We start from the raw sequence: 23,387 nt of genomic DNA, 5'->3' as shown, positions 1-23,387 counted from the left end.
AAGTTTTGTTTTTTTATTTATTTATTTTCCTCCAAAATGTGATTTTTAGTGAATTGTATTGTATCCAATTAGGGTCAGTTTGACACGGAGCAATAATCATACTCAGAATTTGGGTCTAATTGTCCCTTTAATTGTTCTTTATAAACGAGCCTGGTTAGAACATTTGAACAAAATGTGACGAACATACAGTACCACTCGCAAAGTACTCTCACTCTCTCTAAGTGTAAAAATGACTAATAGATCATCGTGCTCATACCTTGCCGGTTAAATGAGAAAGCGTGCACAATGTCCTGAGGCTCAATGTTGAAATAGCTCTAATATTAACTTTATAATAAGCTTACTAAAGCACAGAGAGAAAGTGGCACTCACAGACCCACCCTGGACATATTAAAACTTCAAGAATTTCCTATTTCTTACTAAACCGATGGTTCCCAGTCATAATTTCCTTCTTCTGCCTTTGCACCGGTTCATTTTATTTCCCAAATGTCATCTAACTCGTGGAAGGTTTCAGTCTGATGTTGCACTTTACACGGGGATTTTAGAGCGATACTTCTGACGATGTTGCCAGGTATCAATAATTAAGCATTTAAGGTGCGTCTGACACTTCAGTCACACTTCTGCTCTTTTTTACAGACAACAGCGAAGTTATACCACAGTGTTTTACTTTGAAATCGATTTGGGACTCTCCAGTCTGACCTCTGTTACTATACAAAGCTGCTCTGTCTACCACTCACAAGCACATAAATACAGACTTCGCCAGTGCGTGGAAAACAGCTTTTTTCCCCCCTTTTTTGCAGATCGACATGAAAGGTCACAGAAAGTGCATTTCCTTAGAGAAGCATGGGTTGCCGACTCTTATTAATCTTGAATTCTTAATAAGCTCAACTTCCTTTGCATTTACCGGGTGAATACAATGTCAAGTCATGAGAAAGCTGTGAAATGATGCAGTCATCAAGCTACACATATAAACGCACATGTTTTCGTACCGCTGAAATTAACACATTGTGTGTGGGTACTTACTATTATATAGGATACCAGCTAATGAACAAAATAAAATAATGTAAAACAAGAAGCAGAATTATGGATATTTAACGCTGATGTCCCCTTTTTCACTGTCAAAATACATCCATTTAAACCACAAAAAGAGACATACAAAAACTATATTTCAGTTCTGGTCCTTTGAACAAGAAATACATATTTTATTAAATATCACTAAAGTAATTTACAGTCTCATATATATATATATATATATATGTGTATGTATGTATCATGTGTGTATATATACCTATTAAATCAGTAGTAGGCTTATTTCTCATTAACAGTGCTGTTAATTATTAGGATGCTATGAAACCATATCTCTCTATATAAAAGCAAAGACCTGCAGACATATATACATGTATTACAAGAAAAATTAAATAAAGAAAAAAATGGATAGTATTAAGAAACTGACTTGCTTTGCTCAGCTAAAAGATGAAACTGTCTAGAAAAATGTGACTGACTACAGACGAAAACTTGACAAAGATTGCTTTTGTCAGCAAATATTCCTCCTGCGCTTCACCTTCTGAGTTGCAGGAGTATACAATAGGCACAGTAAACATGGCTCTACAATGACAAGAATGATACAAGTTCAATTATTTTAGTGCATTAATTTTAAGACAAAAAAAAAATCTTAACTGCCTAAACAGTTCATCTATTATTACTCTGTATATGACTTCTAAGGTCATAAATCTGACTGCACAAACAAAAAGCCATAAACCATAATAAGGAGCTCCTAAATACCAAACAGAACCTGATACTATTCATGAGAATTAAAGAATTCTAAATTGGCATAATCTCCTATAAGCGTTTTTTTAAATATATGTTGATATAAATAAATGAACTTAAATACAAAAAAGGCGTTTTTTCCCCATATACATATCATATCTTATGTCAAACTTCACTTTGCAAACAGTATTCCTATAATACCTGGTCTCTAATGTATTTCATTATAATCAAAGCAAAAGAACAAAAGAAAAGAAATTACTGCACCGTCCCTTTAAGACATAATATACAGATGTTGCATATTAAAGTATTAATATTGCACAAAATACAAAAATAAGACATCAAATACTGACTGCTATGGGTCAATACAAAAAGATGTGTGTCCAAGCAGCATCTACAGGCTGCAGCACATGTTCGTAAGTCGTGCAGTATCTAGTGTAGCTCGTTGTCACTCTGTGGAAGGCGAGTGATGCAAATTCACTTCCTCTTTAACACGCAGAAACATTTGGCACTCAAATGGATGTGAGGAACGGGGTGAAAGTCTTTTATACTTTCCTGGTGGCCTACAGGCATTTAATTTTGGGTGTACACAGCAGGCTGTGGTGATGATGTGTCTGTGATGTCTTGACACGCACACGCTCATACACACGCACACGGAAAGGCTGATGCGATCGATGGCTGCAGGAGACAGCTGTAGGACACTTGGCCGGTGGAATGGGGGTTCAGGCGGGCTGCTGGGGGTTCACGTTCATGTGTTGGGGGTGTCCCAATAGCCCGATCCTCTGTTTCTGTTTCCTCTGCTCTGTCATCTGTCAAAACAAACACAACAAGAAGTTTTATTTATTTTAAATAAATATTTCTCATCTCCTATCTGCCTCTCCCACACACCAGGCATGCATATTGTATATCTGTTTATGTGAATTTTTTGTTGATATTTTTTATATAATTTTAGATATTTATGATTTTGTGATATTTACAATTACATATTCTTATATAATTATACTAGGTAAGGGAGGCAGTGTCTCCTCAAAATATTGGATGAGAAAAAAAAATCCTCCTTCAAAATTAAAACCACCAGTTACAAAACACCATTAAAAAGTGTGTACTGTAAATCACTAGTTTTTCTTTAAAAAAAAACGTTGTCCAACAGCGACACCAGCAGGTAAAGTTGCAACGCGAGTCTGCTGCTTCTCTCTCGCCTCCCCTGAGCCCATTGAGTTTTAACAGACCCCCTAAAGCATGGGGGGTAATTGAGAATGAATGGGGGAAAGTCACGTGAGAGGAGGCAATGCCTCCATCGCGATATGATTGGACATGACTGGTTGTGATCGGCTGTGATTGGATAATGTGATAAATCCCGCCTCTTGTGTTCTTGCGCATTCCGTGTTCACGAATCAGTCTGAATTAACAATATAATGGCGTTAATAGGAAGACTTAATTAAAAAAAAGTAAGTAAACAACTCACACACTTAGATATAAACACTTTGTTACTTCAAAATAAGACTTAAAATGGCATGAAAGCACGATCTGTGGGAGTTTTTATTGAGTAATCAGCTTGGCAAATCTCTGCGTATTTACCGAGCTTTGATGACTTATGATCTGAAAAATTCAACAATGAATTGAATTTTCAAAAAAAAAGTTTCAACAAAAGTTAACTATTAAAAAGAATAGCTGAACATAAGTTAACAAATAATTTATATTGTTTTAAATTGTTATTGCCTTGAGTTATTATTTTGGAACGAAAGTAAAATGCTTAAAAACACTAACTTGATGAGATTCATACTTGGCTTTAATAAACATCATATTTATTACATTGTTAATGTAAAAATATAAAATAGATTTTTTTTTTTTCTGATAGTGTAAGTAATGTTTATTTAACCAAGACAATGTGACTGGGACATAAATTCACAATGGATTCCAAAAAAGTGTGTGTGTGACACTATATGCTGATGATTACTTTTACATTTACATATTTTATAACAGTTTTTTTCAGAGTGAGTGTATATATATGTAGATAGACACACATCTGTATAGTAAATCTAAATATGTAAAAATATATGTTAAAGTTGAATATGTAAAAGTAACTCTGCTTCTTTATTCAAAAATCACGCATACATCTGAAGTTTTTGTCCATTTTAAATCTTCCTCATCTCCTGTTTGTCTCTCCCGCAGATCAGGCATGTCATGCAGTGATGCATTCTGTGTGTCCGTTCATGTTGCCTTGGTTATGACCTCATAACACAAGAGCGTCTGTGTATTGTAGGTGTGTGTGTGTGTGCTGCCTTATAAAAAGCTATTTGGAAAATAAAATGGAGCAATGTCATGCAGTGTTGTGTAACTGAGCTACAACATACACTAACACACACTCATGCTCACGTACACAGTTCCACAGAAATACAGACCGTCTGTACCGAAATCCCCTACTCTGACTCAACAGCTGCAAAAGCGAGCCAAAAAACGCTCACGCATGTGTATATTAAAGTTGATGTCCACAGGAAGTACCTCATACTACTAAACAATCACACAGCCATTTAAAGGTAAGTGGCACTGCTCGCTTCTCCATATAAGGAGCCGTCAACTGCAGTTTTTCACGTCTTGATCTGTAATCCAAGCAAAATAATAATAAACATCTGAGACAAAATGCTTTAGAGCTAAAATATCGCGCGAGATCCTGCCTAGATTTAAGCTCACCCCAAAAACACCCATTCGTAAAAGAAATCTGAAATGATTGAATCACTACATTAAAAGGACCCCAGGCGGGTCACATGAGGGAACTCTGGGAGGGACGTCACATGATTACACTAGTGCTTTGAGTGAAATAGATCACAGGATGAAATAATCATCTTGAAAATTGACAATTAAAACTAAACAATTTGTATAGGTAGGTAGATAGATAGATAGATAGATAGATAGATATTTTATCTTTTTATGTAAATTATGCTAAGCATTTAAGCATATATGTGCGGATTAAAAGGCGTTGGAATACATCCATTTATTCATTTTTTTTTTTTTAAAACATGAGTATATTAATTTTCTAAGACTATTATAGTGGAGATTTGCTATGGATTTGATGTATTTGGGTCTTATCATTTTAAAACAATTCTCATATAAATGGTGCTTCTGGTGCCTGAAAGTCTTTTTGTATTTTTTTTTTTTTCATTTTGTTTTTATTGCAGTTACTTGGAATTTTTTTTATTTCTAATTTTGTCTTATTTACACTTTTCCCATGTGAAATCTTGGACAGAGTGTATGATAGCAGAAAAAGACAAACAAACCTGTTATAATATTTTAACAAGATCATAGACTGAAAACACAGCCCAAGATTATCATCAAATATCAACAAATGGGAAAACAAATCATTCATTTTCAAATGTTTGTGTGAAGAATTCTTATCATTCTCTCTTCCAAGTTTAAAGTAAGAAAGGGAAAAGCAAAACTGCTACTGACACGTGTAACCACCACATTGACGGAGGATAATAGTGAAAGTTTGTTGGTTTTTACTTGCATTGTCTTCTTTTAGCCAAACAATGACCTTTTCCCCGTCTGGGGTACAAAAAAAACAGATCAACTTCCCTGTAGACACTTCCCATTTTATGTGGCTGCACACCTCAAGTTGGTGTTTATTCGACACTATTTACAAGAAATCAACGACATGACAGCAAATCCCATTACGCATATTTCCACCAAATCAAAATATGAGCGTCTAAGTCAATGACCCACTTTATCATATTCATCTATGTGTGCTACACTGTTTATCTGTGGAAACAAACAAGCTAGAGTTCGCAGAACTTCATCTGGACGACAATGCGGCTGAATAAAAGTGAAACAACACTTGGCCTCGTGACGCAGGTGAAAGATCATTTTAAATACCACGAGCTGAAGGCAGAAAGAGAAAGACAGACAGAAATGACTCATTGCCCTTTGGTCTAATTGAACCTTGTAGAGGTTGTGGACTCGTACTGACTGACCTTGAAGGCCTAGTTTCACTCACACCCAACTCCAATTCTAGTCTGTGCAGTCTATTTCAACAGCTAAACGGGTCAAGACTACACCTCATCCTCATCGGGGCGTGAAGAACTGGCCTAACACGTCAGCATTACGGACATAAAGTTCTGACATCAGGCCAAAAGCATCGGCACTCACCTGCTCTTTCAGTTCAGTCAGTTGGCCTGACAGGTTCGATACCAGCTTCATGGTGGATTCAAGTTTCTCCTGAAGATTCCTGATCTCGTTCTGTTCGCCCTCGGCATCGCTGCTAACCAGCGACATGGCCCGCATGCGTGGAAACCAGTCCAAGTTGAGTTCCTGTTGGAATAGTACACATTAGTGTTCTTGGTAACACGTTATTATTATATATAAAGTGTAGCATATGAATAGTATACATTCAATAGTTACAAATGACATAAAACTCAAAGTCACTTAAAAATTTGGCAAAAGACAGCAGGCAAGCATGTGTTATAAAGATCAAAAGTGAAAGTAAAGACTTTTATAATGTTGCAAAAAAATTCTATTTATTAAAGAATCCTGACAAAATGAATCAGTTTCCGCAAAATATGAACTGTTTTTAACATTGATAATGAGAAACTTTTTTTTTTTGGAGCATCAAATCAGTATATTAGAATGATTTCTGAAGGATCATGTGACACTGAAGACTGGAGTAATGATGCTGAAAATTAAGTTTTGCATAACATAAATAAATAAAATTTTAACATATTTTTAAATAGAAAACAGTTATTTTAAACCGCAATAATATTTCACAGTATTACTGTTTTTATGATTTATTGATTTATTTATACTGCTAGGACACCTGTGTGAATTTGAGGGATGCTGACTTTTCAGATTTTTCTTTTATGCCAAAAATCATTAGGATATTAAGTAAAGATCATGTTCCATGAAGACATTTTGTAAATTTCCTACCGTAAATATATCAAAACTTAATCTTTGATTAATGCATGGCTAAGAAATTCATTTGGACAACCTCAAAGGCGATTTTCTCAATATTTTGATTTTTTTTGCAGCCTCAGATTCCAGATTTCCAAATAGTTGTATCTCAGCCGTATATTGTCCTATCCTAACAAGCTTATTTAAGCTTCATTTGGACAACCTCAAAGGCGATTTTCTCAATATTTTGATTTTTTTGCAGCCTCAGATTCCAGATTTCCAAATAGTTGTATCTCAGCCGTATATTGTCCTATCCTAACAAGCTTATTTAAGATTATTTATTCGGCTTTCAGATTATGTACAAATCTCAATTTCAAAAAATTGACCCTTATGACTGGTTTTGTGGTCCAGGGTCACGTATGTTTGATATTTTGTTACTGAATACAACTTAATTCATACATCAGGCCTGACTTATTTGGGTCACTTCACATGAATTGCTGACCTGTCAAACAAAGCATTCTTCAGTGTCTGCTGTATGATTTATTCATTAATTACTCAGTTTTTCATTTTTTCCCCTTCCAAAACACTTTCCAAACGTCCTCCACTAGATTTCCCACCATGCACATTGCACAAATCATTCTAGAAATCAGACATTAACTAATGGTGTACTTGAAGTCATGTCCTCCTCCACCTCCCTCTCATTGTCTCTTTGTTCATAAGAATATCTGTCGTTACGTCAGACAAAATTCCCTATGTGTAACATAATTACAGCAAAGGAAATGCAGTATCAAAGTCACATGAGCTTGTGGACATCCTCACCCTCAGATCGGAGCTACCAAACATTGAGCACTATGTTTCTCCCTAACTAGCATACAATTATTTAACAAGGGGGAATCTACCGTCATCCCTCAATGAGATATTTGACATTATACACACTAATTCAATCAAGCAAAACACTAAAAACAGTATCGGACCGCAAGACGAAACCAGGTTTGGATCTATTTTGGACTTTCAGGAAATTTAGATTTACTTTTGAGCATCATAAATCACCTCAGATGGAGAAACATAAAAAAAACAACCCGATGCAACAGTGTAAAGCCCAATTCCGTGGTAAAACGCAGACTTGGCAACACTGTGTGGCATTTTACACAGACAAAAAAAAAGTACAAAGTTTACATTTGACTTTTCAGTGATTTTCTGGTCTAGTACAAAAAGTTCTTAATGAAACAGCCATGTTCTTTTGCTGCAATATCTCAGAATAGTTTATAGTACAACAAGCAATCAGAGACAGCAGTGGGAGTCTTGGAGATCCAGCCTGAGCCAAACATGATTGCGGAATGTCTGACTTGTGACTGGTGGGAGAGGTCAGACGCAGATCCAAATAAGGACGAGAGGGAATCTAACAGAAGCAGGGAAAAAGTGATAGTCACGTTAAAGAACGCTGGTCAAAGAACACGCCATTCTCTGCTCAGACACTTCCTATTCTCCCCACTGCTGGAGTACTTGCGCACGCACACACATACACACACACACATACACACACACACACACAAACTCGGCCTGCAGACAGACAAGCCCCGACTACAGAGGTTTGTGAATGCTGTAAACATATTTGCATATTTTCTTCATATCCTATAAGGAAGTCAGTGAGTTCCTCTGGCAGTTTTCATGACAGCTTTGCTGTGATATGCTACACAACATATATAGCTATTTTAAACAGCATTCTTTCTATTTATAACTACTATGCATTAAGTTTTTGTGTTCTCATATTCCTGGAAAGACTGCATGGGATACTTAAGATGTTTTAACAAACCGCAGGACTTTTTCGCTTTTTTAACATAAAAAAACAAAAACATCCAGCAGTGACAATGACTGTTTTCAAGCAGGTTTTTCCAAATGCCCTCCTTGTTTGCCATTGGTGAAATAAACAGATAGTGCCGTCTCAAAGTAAGATAACTGGTTATTGGCATGTCAGGCCACCCGAATAAAATGTTTATTTATTTATTAAAAAAATAATAATTGGAAGTAAACCGACAAATGGCTCAGTTACATATTTTATTTATAATTTAAATAAATTATTTAATGAAACTTTGCAGAAAAAATACTTAAGGAAAAAGTTAAGCAAAACAAAACATGGATATTGTTAAAAAAAAACAATCATTGCTTTTGTTCTGATTATAAAGACAGCAAAGTTAAAGCAAACTTTGTGGGTATATTTAAGCTCTTTTCATGAAAATCTGCAAATAATTGTGATGTGAAGAAAAGAAAAGAAAAGAAAAGAAAAAGAAAACTCTGACACTGGATATAAATTTAAAAAATAAAAAATAAAAATGAGTCAGTTTTGTTGTTGGTTGAAGGAAAACACTATTTTCTCACATGAAAACTTAATTTCTGCATCCATCAAAGATAACAAAATAATGACTGTTTTCAAGCAGGTGTCCTGAACACTCCCCTTCTCTACTACTGGTCAATGAAACAGATAGTCCCGCCTCAAAATAACATTGTAGGCTTAGCCATAAAATGACCACGAATAAACAAAGCAATATTTTTGAAAGTAACAGAGCAGGGAATTCAACCAATAAACAGCTCATCACTAGAAGAAAGCAGGACAAATTCTAAAATAAAGATTAAATTACACTAAGATATAAAATTACAATTTTGAGAAATAGTCTTCTATTTACTGAGGCAGAACACAGCTTCCATAGGAAATGTTGACAAGTCATAGCATCTAAAAATAAACTTTCCCTTATACATTTATATGAACGTTATCCTTAAATGAGGATAACTTAAAAAGAACGGTTCATGCATATGTAATTATGTAAGTTACCCGCTTACAGGCATGTGTGTGTGACAGAAAGAGAGAGAGACAGAGGTCTTCAGGCTGCAGGTGCAGAGAAGTCCCCTTGTCTCTGAAATCTCAGATGGGCCGTGCGCACACACTTCAGACAGACGCAGGGGAAAATCACAGGTAATGCTCTCACTCATTCTGAGAACAAGAGAGGAGTGCGTGTGCACTCACTTCCTGCTGCCACAGATGTTGAGGTTTGTGTTTACCTCCCGCCCACAAACAATGTCGTCTGTGCATGGAGCCCAGCTGTCAGCCGGTTTCGTCATCGTCATCACACAGGCACACAGCATTATCTCTAATCAGACCTGTTTCATCCTGACTGAGTCTGCTTTTGAAATTTGTCAAATGGTAAAGCCAATGTCAGCCACACTGTTCAGACTACCACATAGCGGGTAAATTACATAGACCGATGCCCTACAAACTCATATTTTACTTTTACACTCCTCAATATAGCTTTATTTAACCAGAGATACCTAGAGAAAACACAAAAAAATAAACTAGTGTGAATAACACATTTATATATATATATATATATATATATAAACACTTTATTATAATTGTATGTGTTCTAAATAGACAACTACCCAATAAAATGATTACACATATATATTAAAATGTAGGAAACACTTGGAATTCTCTAAATAACCAACAAATCCTGAATACTGTGTTCTTATTTTATTATAATTTATCTATTAAATAAATTCAAATAAAATGTTTCATGAAGCAAACACATCATATGAACAAATAAAAATGCAAGTAATATAAAACAACATGTATACCTTAAAAAATGTATATTCAGAAATGTATATTTAAACAATATTCACAACCAGATGCTGGATCAGTTTTTTTCTTAAAATAGTAGTTAAATGTGATCACGTAGTTTAAGCAAACTCTTAGCAAATATTTTTGATTTTTTTTCTTGAATATCGGAAAAATATTTGTGCTGTAAAAACAACAACAACAACAACCTTTAAATGAAAAAGCAATGCCTCTGATAATCATATGAATTAAGAACAAACAAAATTGGGAAATTTTCATAGCTATTTTTGTTGTTGGCTGAAGTAAAACCATCGTTTATAATACCAGTCAAACCGGACATTTAGCAAATCCTAAAACTATTTTTAATGATCCCATTTCTCCAAATAACCAACAAATTTAAAAACGAAATAAAAACCACTGTCTCTGCTCCTGGATATAAATCAACAGAATATAGTGACATGTCTACATCACAACCTACACTGAATACTTGCTTCCTCTGGTTTTACTTCTACAGAAACGAGAACTACAACTATTTCTATGTAAAAGGAAAAAAGCTGAAAACATTAAAGGGATAGTTCATACAAAATGAACATTTTGTCATCATATATCATCACAAAGATATTATGAAGAGTGTTAATAACCAAACATTTTTGTTGCTAAAAAAAACCTCTTTTACGTTCCAAAGAAGAAACAAATGATACGGGTTTGAAATGACATGAGGGTGAGTACAGCATAGAATTTTATTTTTTCAAAGTACCGTCTCTCTAATGAAGAAACTATAACTGCGCTCATTCGCTTTATCCGGTATGACGGAAAAAGGGGCAAATGTAACGTAAGCATCTTTTTGTTGTTGTTGTTTATTTTGCAGTGCTGCTTTGGTTTGACGATTATTTGGGTGTGTTTGTGCACATTCGTGCGTCCGAACCAGCCCCCTCTCAAACCTCTATTTCCTAAGCTTTGTTTACACTTGACAACATTGCCAGTAAATGTGTGAGCGCTCTAGCCACATCAATTTCAACTGTATCTGCTGCTTCAATGGAAATGAGGGAAGTGTGAATTTCATTACTAATACCGCAAGAGCCCACACACTTAGACAGGATGCTCTGTGGTCTGAGCAGCAACAACAGCATCGGTCCTAAACGGGAGCCGAGCGTTCACGCACCGTTTCAAAGTGCGACAATTACATCAGACGTCATCACAAAGCTGTGAATAATATTCACGGGGGGAAAAAAGCTGCAGGGAAAAGGGCAGGTTCATGTAGGGGTTCTACCTACAGACACAGCACTTGATCTAACCTCAGTTACCTGAATGAAAGTAGACGATCAAACAGTAAAGGTCTTTCCTCTTTGGTCTTGAAGCAATTTAGGTGCATATATTTGTTTTAAGCGCAGTAAGAGCAGAAATTTAAGACAAAGTGTTGCAGGGATTAGAACATTTTGTAGACCAAGTCAACAATTAGAATCACTCTGGTTCCTCAACAATTATCTGTTGGATTGTTGCAGAAAATAAGCTCTGTGGCCCACAAATGTTCATGATTATCACATATCCTGTTCATCAAGATAATCTTCATGAATAAATTATGAATTTCGAAGCTTAAATACAATCACCAGAAGTAAAAAGCTGACTACAAATGAACCATAGGCCTCATGACCTCAATGTCACCACCACTAAGCTACCACTTATAACTATTTGTAGTGCTGTCAAATGATTAATTGCGATTAATCGCATACAAAATAAAAGTTTTTGTTTGCATAGTATATGTGTGTGTTCTGTGTATATTTATTATGTATATATAAATATTTTGAAAACATTTACATGTATTTACATGTCTATATTTATAAATTATATTATAAATAAATATATAAACATAACTTTTTTATATATATATATATATATATACATGCAAGTGTGTGTATTTCCATATACATAATAAATATACACTGTACACATACATATATTCTGTAAACAAAATTTTTTATTTTGGATGCGATTAATCGCGATTAATCGTTTGACAGCATTACTATTTATTTAATATTTCTTTAAAAATCTGCACTGTAGAAAGTTTAAGTTTGAATAGTTTGCAAGAGCACAAGCAAAAACACAATAAGGTTGTAAAAGGGACTAGTGAGTGGACAAATTTTTCTGTTCGTTGTGATGACGTTTAATTACTCCAATCATCTCTGAAGTCCCACTATTTCAGAACGTCTAAAAAGCTTAAAAAAATTACAAATAGGGTATCAATGATGTATTTTATGTCATAGGATAAATTGTGAAAATATTTTGAGCTTGTTTTCACCTCAGACCTTTTTAAAAACCCATTGAAAAAAAAACCACTGACTTCAGGATGGTAGAAACAAAAGTTCAAAAATGTTAACTTGTTTCCAGGTTGTTAAGACTCATTCCTGCAGGTGCTCACGTAGGCAGTTTGTGTCATTTCCTGATCTCCCTATCACTTCCCGTCCTCTCTTTACTAAATAAAATGTCAAAAAGTGACTTCATGTGCATTTTCTAGTCAAATAATGGCTTTACCAACCTCAGCTTGATGCTCTTCTTTCTCACCTTCTCAGAAACCACAGAGAGAGACCTTGCATCAACTACTGATGCATCACAAATGATGCTCTACCCTCTGTTGTCAAGTCAAAGCGGTCTTATTTTTTAGGAGACCTTAAAGGGCAACTAATCCCAAGTCAGGTGATTCCTCCCAAGACCGCATGGCAAACCCTCGAAATGTGCCACGGAAGTTGGGAACTGGGCCAAAAGACACCACCCGGATCAGAAACTGTGTCAGAAACCCACCGCTGCGCCATCTGCGTCAAGAGAACAACCACTTGTGCAGAAGGGGCTTTCCTGAGCACTTCTCTTTCCCTAAAATTACTCAAAAGTCACATAAAACACTATTAAAGTTCCACGCCATTGCATTAAGCAAAGCATATGATGACCTATAAAAAGGCAATAAAGATAAAAACAGGATGTTTAAATGAACAACATAAGTGCCCTCATTTTGAAAGGCATTTTTTAAAATATCACATTTAGCAACTGACTTGCATTCACCCAGTGATTTGCTATAGTTGTTAAAAGAGTTTTTCTGATAAGAGATAGTTTTTCAAAGAAACACATGAATACAAAGGTGTACACATATAGCAATCATGAGGGGAACCCCTGCTTCTCTGATCAACCAACTGAAGCGAGCTGTGTGCGCTGTCACAGCTTTTCTCAAGGATTAACACATTCCGAGCCATTTTCAGAACATCTTAAGACTCCAGTCTGAAGGCAAACAGAAGCTCTGGCGTCCCTGAGAGACTGAAGGTCATAAAGTTATGATTGCATAAGTCAAAGTAGAAGGTTTGGGGTCATTTAAGGGGATTTACTGTGAGGAATCTGGTGGAAAATTTCTTAAGTACTTCACTTTCCCCAAAGGTAAAGCTTAAAGTAGGCCACATTCCCCACAGCAAGCTAAACTTCTAGGGTCAACTCAGTTCATTTCTGCCCCAGGGTTTGTGGGCTCGAATAAACATAAAAAGATCTAAAAACGTTTCTGAGGAGAAGTCATGCCCCATCATGGCATGGTTTAGTCCTCATAAATACATCATTCTTTGGAAATCTGATATAAAACAGCTTCTCTGAAGCCATGCTGTGTAGAGGGGGAAAGAAACCCACACACGAACGCCTTATCGATGTGCTGTTTGATCGTAACTCTTTGATTCCCTCTCTGTGTGTACAAGTTGACACTCAGTGTCAAGTTATCACAGCCTTATCAACTGTCAGAGTTCACAAAAAATCCTCAGCAGTAAACAAACACATCCACTGATCCAAAACTGTGCCATGCTATTGGCTGGTTCCCTCTCATCATGTGACTTTGACCCTAGGGCTTAAATGACCTCAGGGTGACCTCAGTTTCTTGAAAGGCGACAGCTGTCTAGTTCGCTGTCCACACGAAAACGCAAGGGCGGCGTTTTCAGATTTATCAAATCTAGGACCCGGTTTCAAAAAATATTGGATTTACTCTCCCAAAATCCGTCTGGACGAAACGCCTATACGATACAAAATTTATGCGTATACAGCTAAACGCGTCTCCGTGTGGAAGGGGCCTTAATTTACAATGAGGCACTTACAATGGTAGTGAATGGAGTTCTTTTTCTAAGGATTTAAAACCAAAAATGTGAATTTTATAAAAGCACTTACTCTACTGTTCAAAAGTGTGGATTTTTAAAATGTTTTTGAAAGAAGTTTCTTATGCTCACCAAGGCATTTTTTTTTTTTTTTTGGAAACCACACTACGTTTGTTTTTGTTTTGTTTTTATTCCTTGCTGAATACAAAGTTCAGTATGATAAAGTCTTTACTGTCACTTGATCAATTTAATGCTTCCTTGCTGAATAAAAGTAATCATCTCTTTCAAAAAATGGTCATTTTAATATTTAGGTATTACATTGTCATGGCAACAAAACGGTAAAATTGAAAATGTCTTGTTCAAAATATATTGTTCATGTTTTGTGTTTTTAATTTATTTTTATTTTTTTGGATTATGGATTCACTTTAATTGTAACTGTAATCTTGTTGCCTTTTTTCAACAAAAGGAGGGACCAGTCATAATTAATTTTTGCAGTAATCAAAACTATGCCACAAATGCTGTCAAATGAGTTTAACTAGTAATGAACCCAGAATATTCCTTTAAACTGAATGAAGGGTTAGCCATGGATGCTACACATTCCAGTGTGTGATTTATGCATAGTAATTTGTTGCGCATCCCGTTTCAACTTTTCTTCGAAATGGCATAAGAGGTACAAAAAATGTTCAAATGAAATTCTTCGAGATACCATATCCACCCAAGATGTTACATTTAGTTTAAAATGAAATAAAAACTTGGCTGTTGTGGCTGAAAATATGATCATTTTATCTTGGCAAACCTATCAAGTACATTACCCGGATCATTTCGGCCACATAGCTCTCTGGCCCTGTGAACTCCGTGGAGTCTTTCACTTTCACCAGCACGATGAAGAAGAGATAATGCCACATGTTGTGCTCCACCTTAATGTGCTCCTCAAACGTCACTGTTTTGTTGTCAAACTTGTCCCTCTCCAAACCTGTAGAGCAGAAACACAGTTACAACGAAATGAGTTTGAATCAGTTGTTGTAAATGGGCCTTGCCACATAAACCTTGTTTTTAAGGGTTAAGGTCAGTTAAGAAGATCAAGATTGAGTGTAATCTTGAAGTGACAAAGCAGCCCAATGGTCAGTTGTCCAAAAAGAAGGATTTGTTTAGGTCAGAAACTTATTTAGCTCTATGCAGTTTATTCAGTGAGAGGGAAAACAATCTTTTAAGACTTTGACATGATGCATAACCAAACTCCTTTTTCTTAAAAATGGTTTTGTTTCAAAGAAAACTGTACTATCTCGAAAGAGGAAGTAGAACCACAGGGAAACTGTTTGTATACAACCATGAATGGTGCGTGTTATGAGCAAACGGAGGTTATGAATCTTGTGATAGTCACAAACAAATACCCTAATTTCGATGCGTGATTGGCAAGCGAACACATTGGGAAATTGTCACTTGATTACAACGCGTCATCTGCTCTCCAATCGCACGTTTGTACTGTTCATCTCAGATTACATTCTGTTGCGCGCTGAGCTTTCAAATGTTAGTCATGGATTGTGAAATCATCAACTGAATCCCAACAAACTGCAGTTTCAATATTAATGCATATCAAAAGACATGAGTCAAAAACAGTATTTATATAGAAGTAAGTGTGTGCACTGTGAGATTTATGATCATTTACAGCTGATCTCACACTGACATGGTCAAACACGCCAAGTGGCGACAGGAAGACACTCCACCACCTCCACAGTGAGTTATGACTAAGACTTCTGGTGAAGAGGGGGCGTCCTAATGTTTATGCTGGAGCAAAACAGTTTTGTGGGCCTATGAAATTTATGGGACATAGGTACATGAAATGAATACGCCTGTGACTCACTGAAGATAACTTGAAGACACTCTGTACACTTTTATCCAGAATGGATGGGAAGATAGACGTAAGTTTATTAAAAAAAAGAAAAGAGATATGTGATTTATTGCTTACAGTACATTTCAAAGCCAAAACTCAAATATAAACAATAATGTCCAAAGACAAGAAATGTCCAAAAATCATTTAAACAACAATTAAGCTATTATTTTCGATCTGCAATGAAGCATTAAGCTTGATTTGTCTGTCTGGTGGTAACGTTTTCAGTTTGAGTATGAGGTTTCAGGTTCCATAATAAAATGGTTCAGTTTAATAAACAAAAATTGCAGCTGTATTTCAGGAGATGTGGAGCAAGATCACTTTCGTTTGCATTTTGTTTTGTGATTTGACTGGAATGGAAAGCCACTGGAATGCCGTTGAGGGCATGTACAGTAGACACCCACCACAAATAAAGCAAGTCGTTTTCAGAACCTCCTCTTTCTTCTGCTTTTCACTTCTGAGGTCAGCAAAGGTGTCAATGATGACTCCAAAAATGAGGTTGAGGACGATGATGATCACCATGAAGAAGAAGAGGAGGTCGTAGATCACACGGGCTGCAAATAGAGGCTCCTATGGAGAAAAGAGATGCAGTAGATTATAATATCAGTGCTGTTTCCAATTCAATCTCCCAATCAACATCCAATAACAGACCAGTGGTCCTCAAGCTTTCTGAGTGAAGACTCAATAACCCAGTTTTCTACCTAAATCTGCCCAATTACCCTTATCTCTGAGCAACCAAACAGACTGTTTGAGAACTTCAATTTTTAAGGCCCGATTAACCAAAACTTAAGTACTATAAGAGTGAAAAAAGTGTCTGATTGACAATTCAAAATGCACCAATCAGTGAGCATAACAGCATTTGTAAGGACAATTATTTGATTATTGCAAGGACAAGTTGTAATTATTCAACAGTGTTGTTTTAGTATCAGTGAGATACCAGTTTGAATTAGCATTTATTTTTATATTTTCCATTTTCATTTTCATTTTGTAGTAATGCTTATTTTATTTCAAGTAACAACAACTTTTTTTTTTTAGAGCTGTCAAACGATTAATCGCATCCAAAATAAAAGTTTTTGTGTACATACTATATGTATGTGTACTGTCATGAAGACACACACATACAGTATATATTTTGAAAATATTTACATGTATATACATTTATATTATTATATTTTATATTATATATAAATATATTTAATATATACACAGCATATTTTTCTTAAATATATACATGCATATGTTTGTATTTATATATACATAATAAATATACACAGTACACACTCATATATTATGTAAACAAAAACTTTTATTTTGGATGCGATTAATCGCGATTAATCATTTGACAGCACTAGTTGTTTTTTTTTATAATAATAATAATAATATAATAACCCTTTCCTGCACAAGTGGAACTGGAAAAATAGTGATTGTTTCTGAACACCCATCTGCCATAGGCCGAATAAAAAGACTCAAAGCCCCAAATTCATATTGAGGCCCTTGTGCGGTACCTCTTTAGAAGGTTTCCGCAAAACATCTCCGACCCCACCGCCGCTCCTCAGACCATGGCTCAAGACAGTGACGATACACATGAGCAGCGAGTCGCACGTCCTCTCCTTATCCTCAATCACGACAGCGGTCGACTGTACTCCTACAGCTGCAGGAAACAACACGTCAATAATCGCTAAACAAATAATGTATTACTGTGGAATGTTCTACAGAAAGCGCTCAGACTAAAAGGTTGCATACATGCAAATCTTAAAGCAGAAATAGCATTTGTGGTGAAACGCTTTCCTAAAATAAGATCCAAAGTTATCAGATCATAACACAAAAAAACAAACAAAATCTCATTCACAAACGTCAAAGATCATTTGCAAACAAATACCGAACTATTTATACAACTAAATTTGTATATTTTATATAAAGAAAACGTCAGCGGTGCTAGCTATGATTGCGAAGGTGTTTATCTATTTTATAAATAAACGCTGTTTTTTTAACTTTCTAGTTATCAACGAATACTAAAAAACGAATGACAGTTTCCACATAAATATTAATTACATTTTTTCAACATTCTGAAGAATCGCTAAAGACTGGTGAAATTTCAGCTTTGCCATCATCTTGTGCTTGTTAACCCTAAGTAACCCTGTTTATGAGAAAGAACAATGCTAGTCTCAAACTGGCCTAAGTGAGGTCTTTCAATGTTAACTGATGTGCTAAACAAGGTAAGACACATTCACAGGGGCAGACATGCCATGCGCCGCAGGTTCAGTGGGTTCAGACTGGCCGATCAGCTCCAGTGATCAAATTAGTCTGGCCTTACATCTTAAATTTGCACATTCTCAAAGACCCGCTTGCAAATCCGAATTAGACTGGTCTGGACTTTAACCCCGAACCAGCATGAACCTGCTGAACATTTAGTGCCTGACTGTCATTAACCTCCGACCCCAAACATCACCCACATAACCTACCAGGGATTCTTGAGAACACTGAGTCTCTCCTTTCCTCGTCTCATGACCAGGCCATACTACTCAGATTTAACTAGAAGTGTGTGAGTGTGAAGGAGAGAGTTGTGAGTGATGGGGTCCATACCATCCATCATGGTCTCCGTGGAACAGTTCTCCTCTTTCCGACACACCGCGCCTGCCAGGAACTCTCCCATCTTACTGGCGGATTGCTCTGAACATAGGGAAAAACTGCAGATTAGGAGCTATAAATTGTTACTTTTAAATCAATATTTATTAATTATTAAAGTATAGCTATTATATTATTATAATATATGATTCAATATCATTTTAAGTTTGGGGTAAGTAGGATTTTTCTAATGTTCTTGAAAGAAGTCTCTTATGCTCACCAAAGTTGAATTTATCTGGTCAAAAACGACAGTAAAAACTGTAATATTGTGAAACGTTATTACACTTTAAAATAAATTTAAAATAATTATTTTATCAATTTTAATTCTGAATATATTTTAAACTGTAATTTTCTGATGCAAAGCAGAAATTTCAGCATCATAACTCCAGTCTTCAGTGTCACATGATCCTTCGGAAATCATTCTAATATGCTGATTTGCTGCTCAAGAAACATTTCTTATTATTTTCAGTGTTGAAAACAGTCGTGCTGCTTAATAATTTATGGAAACTGCTATACAGTTTTTCAGGATTCTTTGAATATAATCTTTTTTGCAACATTATGAATGTGTTTACTGTCACTTTTGCTCAATTTAATGCATCCTTGCGGACTAAAAGAATTCATTTCTTTCAAAAATAAATACCCCAAACTTTAAACGGTAGTATACAAACATTTTTTTTCACATTAAAATAAGGAGAATTACATTTTTTGCATAACACTAATGGGATTCAAGAGTAAAATGACAATTGTCATAAAAATAGTGCCAGAATGCAAAAAAAAAAAACTGTACTGGTTATAAAAATAAGCTTCATTTTGTATAAGCATAACATAATTTCTTATATCTTTCTTTTGATTTTAGGGTGACCTGTAAGTGTTCTTGCGAAGTAACCAGCTAGATGTTTGAAATCTGACCTGTTGCATGAAACAACAAGAGATTTCTCATGTACCATGTGGACGTGTTTTCAAAGTGTAATTTTCAAACTTTGAGCAACACCGAATAGAAATCCATCGGTTTTTCTCACCAAGAGTTTTATTGGATATCCTGTCCACGGTCAGGATGAAGTCATCCTTGAAAATGATGTATCCAACAATGGAGAAGAGGTAGACCAGGATGAGAGCCAGCACGGCGGTCAAAACGATTGAGCGGCCATTCCTGGTTACGCTCTTGATGACGTTTAACAGCGTCTCCTCTCGGTAGATCAGGTCAAAGAGCTGGAGAGAGAGAGTAAGATGAGAGTGTGTGTATGTGCGTGCGTGTATACAGTATACAAGACGGTGAAAGTGTGAGAGGTGAGAGGTCAGAGTTAGAGGAGACGTCGCTGTGTGAAAGATAGGTATGTCTGGTGGAGTGACTGAAAGTGTATGCGTGTATTACTCACAAGCAAGCTGTAGAAGAAGACATGAACAAAGACTCCAAGGCTGCATATAATGAGGTAAAGCAGATGATACAGGAACTCCACATCCATGATCATGGCCTTGTATCCTCTCGTGAACGTACCGCGATTTCCCACGAAACTCATTAGAAAAATCACTTTATTGCACACCTGAAAACACAACCATAGCGTTAAGAGATTTTATTGGAGTTACAAACACAATTTTTGCTCATATATAATGAGTTGAGGTAACCATTAGCAATAAGAACATCTATCTGTAGTGTATCATTACGGATACACCAACAATTGAAGCAAAACCACAAATTACGGGCTAAAGTACTTGCATCAGTTTTCAATCTCCACATTATGAAACATTTCCATAAAGTTATTTTGAAATCATATTTAATCATAAAACCACTAAATTATCAAAGCATTCAGCTAATGATTTGGAACAATGCAAACAAGCTACAACTGTTAACTCTGTTAAAGAACAAACAATTATTAGTAGCTCATGCTGTTTTTTGTAGGAAATAATTACACTATGTTCAGAGTAAGATTTTTTTTTTCCTTTTTTTGCAAGAAACTTAAACATTTAGTCAGCAAGGATGCATTAAATTGATCAAAAGTGATTCATCAAAGAATCCTTAAGAAAATAATGTATTACTGTGACACTGAAGACTAACTGCTGATGAAAATTCAGCTTTGCATCACAGGAATAAATTAGATTTTAAAAATATATTAAAATAGAAAATGGTTATTTTAAACTGCAATAATATTTTAAAATGTACTCTATTTTTGGTGAAATAAATGCAGTCTTGGTAAGCATAACCAAGTAAAATACTTGTTTTAGCATTGTGCATCTTGCATGTACAAAAATATTAGTTTGCCCAACTAAAGATTTGTCATTATTTATTCAACCTCATATTGTTCCAAAACCACAGTATTTCCTGCGACAAACGAGATGTTTTGAATACATGCATGTGAGAAAAGAGCAGCATGAACATTCTTCAAAACCTCTCTTCTGTGTTTCAAGTCATACATGTTTAAAACGACATGAGGGTGAGCAAATGATGACAATTACACTTTTTAGGGAAACTTTTCCTGTAAGTTTAAGATGATTTGGAACTGATATTTGGTTTGGATGCATACTAAGTGTGCATACTATTAGGGGAAAGTGGAGTTATTGTGTGAGCCAAGTCCATTTTAACATCGGCCTGTAAAAGCCGTGTGAAATCCCGCAGTGACGCACGACACACCTCAGTGCAAAACACACCGAGCTGCCCTCTAACAACACCGCCAGCCCGACGAGTTTTGGCAGAAGACTGTCGTTCACTCACATTGAAGGCCCCGAGAAGAAACAGTGTGGGCTCCAGGCCGACCGAAAATATGAGGCGTAATATGGTGGAAGCGATGAGCGCCCGAATCCCATGAGGCTGGGGTAGCACTATAACTATGGCCAGTGAAACCAACATTGCCGCCCAAAGCAGTGCAGAGAGGTGTGGCTCCAGGGTGCCTGAGGAAAAAGAGGTAAACACGTTTTAGTGCCATCAATCATGCTCTGGGATAAAAATACCACAGAAGTGACATGTTATCATGCCATCTGTCACGGTTACAGCGTCAGCGATGCTACAGGCCTTGTGTTCAACTATCTCAGAGACACAACTTAGATTCTGATTAAAAAACCGCACTGTGTTTCTGCAAGTTGTGTCATTTTTAGGTTGTTTCAACATGTACAACAGTCTTGATCTGATTATGGAAATATGAAAATGATAATTCTGTCATCACTTGCCCTCATTATTCTTTCTTCTGTGGAATACAAAAGAAGAAGTGAATGAGGACTTATAAAATACCTTATAATTAACATTTCATACAATTTTGGCTTCAGAAAACTTTCAGTGCATCTGGAAAACGGGAGTCAAAACATTCAGGTAAACTTCTCCTTTTGTGCTTCACAGAATAAAGTAGGTCATATGGGCTTGGAACAAAAAGAATTTCATTTTGAGCTGAACTAACTAGTAAAATTCTGAATAAACATTTTAATTTTGACGAATAACAGAAGTACAGATGCTAAGCTAAGATTATATTCATTGTCTACCCATGACTGCACTGTGTATCTGAAACTGCGTTTCTGTACAGCAGGTCTAAATGGGATTCCCTAAAGTACTTGCAGTTTCACCTGTTGAACATGTTCGGGCACATTCTAGCCCTCAAGGGAAAGATGCTTTGAAAAAAAAAATAGAAAAAAGTTACATAACACATTTGAATATGTTAAGGTTCGATGAAGCTTTGTCATGAGCCGCTCTAGCATTGTTTTTAATCCTCGTTCTAAGTGAATGGCAATGAAAGGTACAGTACAGCAAGGTCTTATATTAGTGGGATTGCTAAGCGGGGGTGGTGTGTATGTGTGTGTGTACGCAGAGAAGAAAAATGAGGCCAGCCGGATTTGCAGGATCTTCACAGAGGCAATGGTTCCAGCTCGCTTGCTCACTCTCCCGCCTGCGAGTAGACCACATGACAGGTGCTTGTTACATAACACGGCGTGCTAAAAATATCATGGCTGAAAGATGCATGAGCGTCGGGTACCGAGTCGAGCTGGGGTTTGGACCAACAGGGCTGGTGGGCGGCCAGGAAACTTTCAGAATCGAGGACGTCAAAGGCTCTGTTCCATTCATTTCCACAAACTTACACACACACAAACAGACTGCACACTGAAACTCTAGGATTCTAAATCTAATTTAAACCTGGAAATAAAGTTTTAGTAACACAAAGAAATGAGTTAAATATTTCAGATTCTGCACTACGTCTAGGTTACTAATCAAGTAAATTTGTGACACTGATCATGTGACTGATTTTTTGGAATCTTTTATCAATATATGCTGGGGAACTTGATCATCAGGCTTTGATCATGTCCACTTGAATGCCACTGTCAATCAGACAAAAGTGGGACCAGTTTTGGGGGTAACGCATTACAAGTAATGCGAGTTACATAATCAGATTACTTTTTTAAAGTAACTAGTAAAGTAACGCATTACTTTTTAATTTACAAGAAAATATCTGAGTTACTTTTTCAAAAAAGTAACGCCAGTTACTTTGTTTTCCCATTTATTGACTGACAGCTCTCCTGTCCCCATATTGGGAGAAATCGG

General features: G+C 36.1%; 1 pseudogene; it reads right to left on the bottom strand.

Annotated features, from left to right (window-relative positions):
* Window positions 1-1,659: 1,659 nt before the first annotated feature.
* LOC107715792 (inositol 1,4,5-trisphosphate receptor type 1-like) overlaps window positions 1,660-23,387 on the bottom strand; it is a 146,758-nt pseudogene continuing 125,030 nt past the window's right edge.

This window comes from Sinocyclocheilus rhinocerous, unplaced genomic scaffold, assembly GCF_001515625.1.
Source record: "Sinocyclocheilus rhinocerous isolate Xijiao unplaced genomic scaffold, SAMN03320098_v1.1 scaffold899, whole genome shotgun sequence".
In the NCBI taxonomy this organism is placed as follows: domain Eukaryota; kingdom Metazoa; phylum Chordata; class Actinopteri; order Cypriniformes; family Cyprinidae; genus Sinocyclocheilus; species Sinocyclocheilus rhinocerous.
Note: the sequence above shows the minus strand (reverse complement) of the source record. Positions and strands in the feature narration are given on the sequence as shown.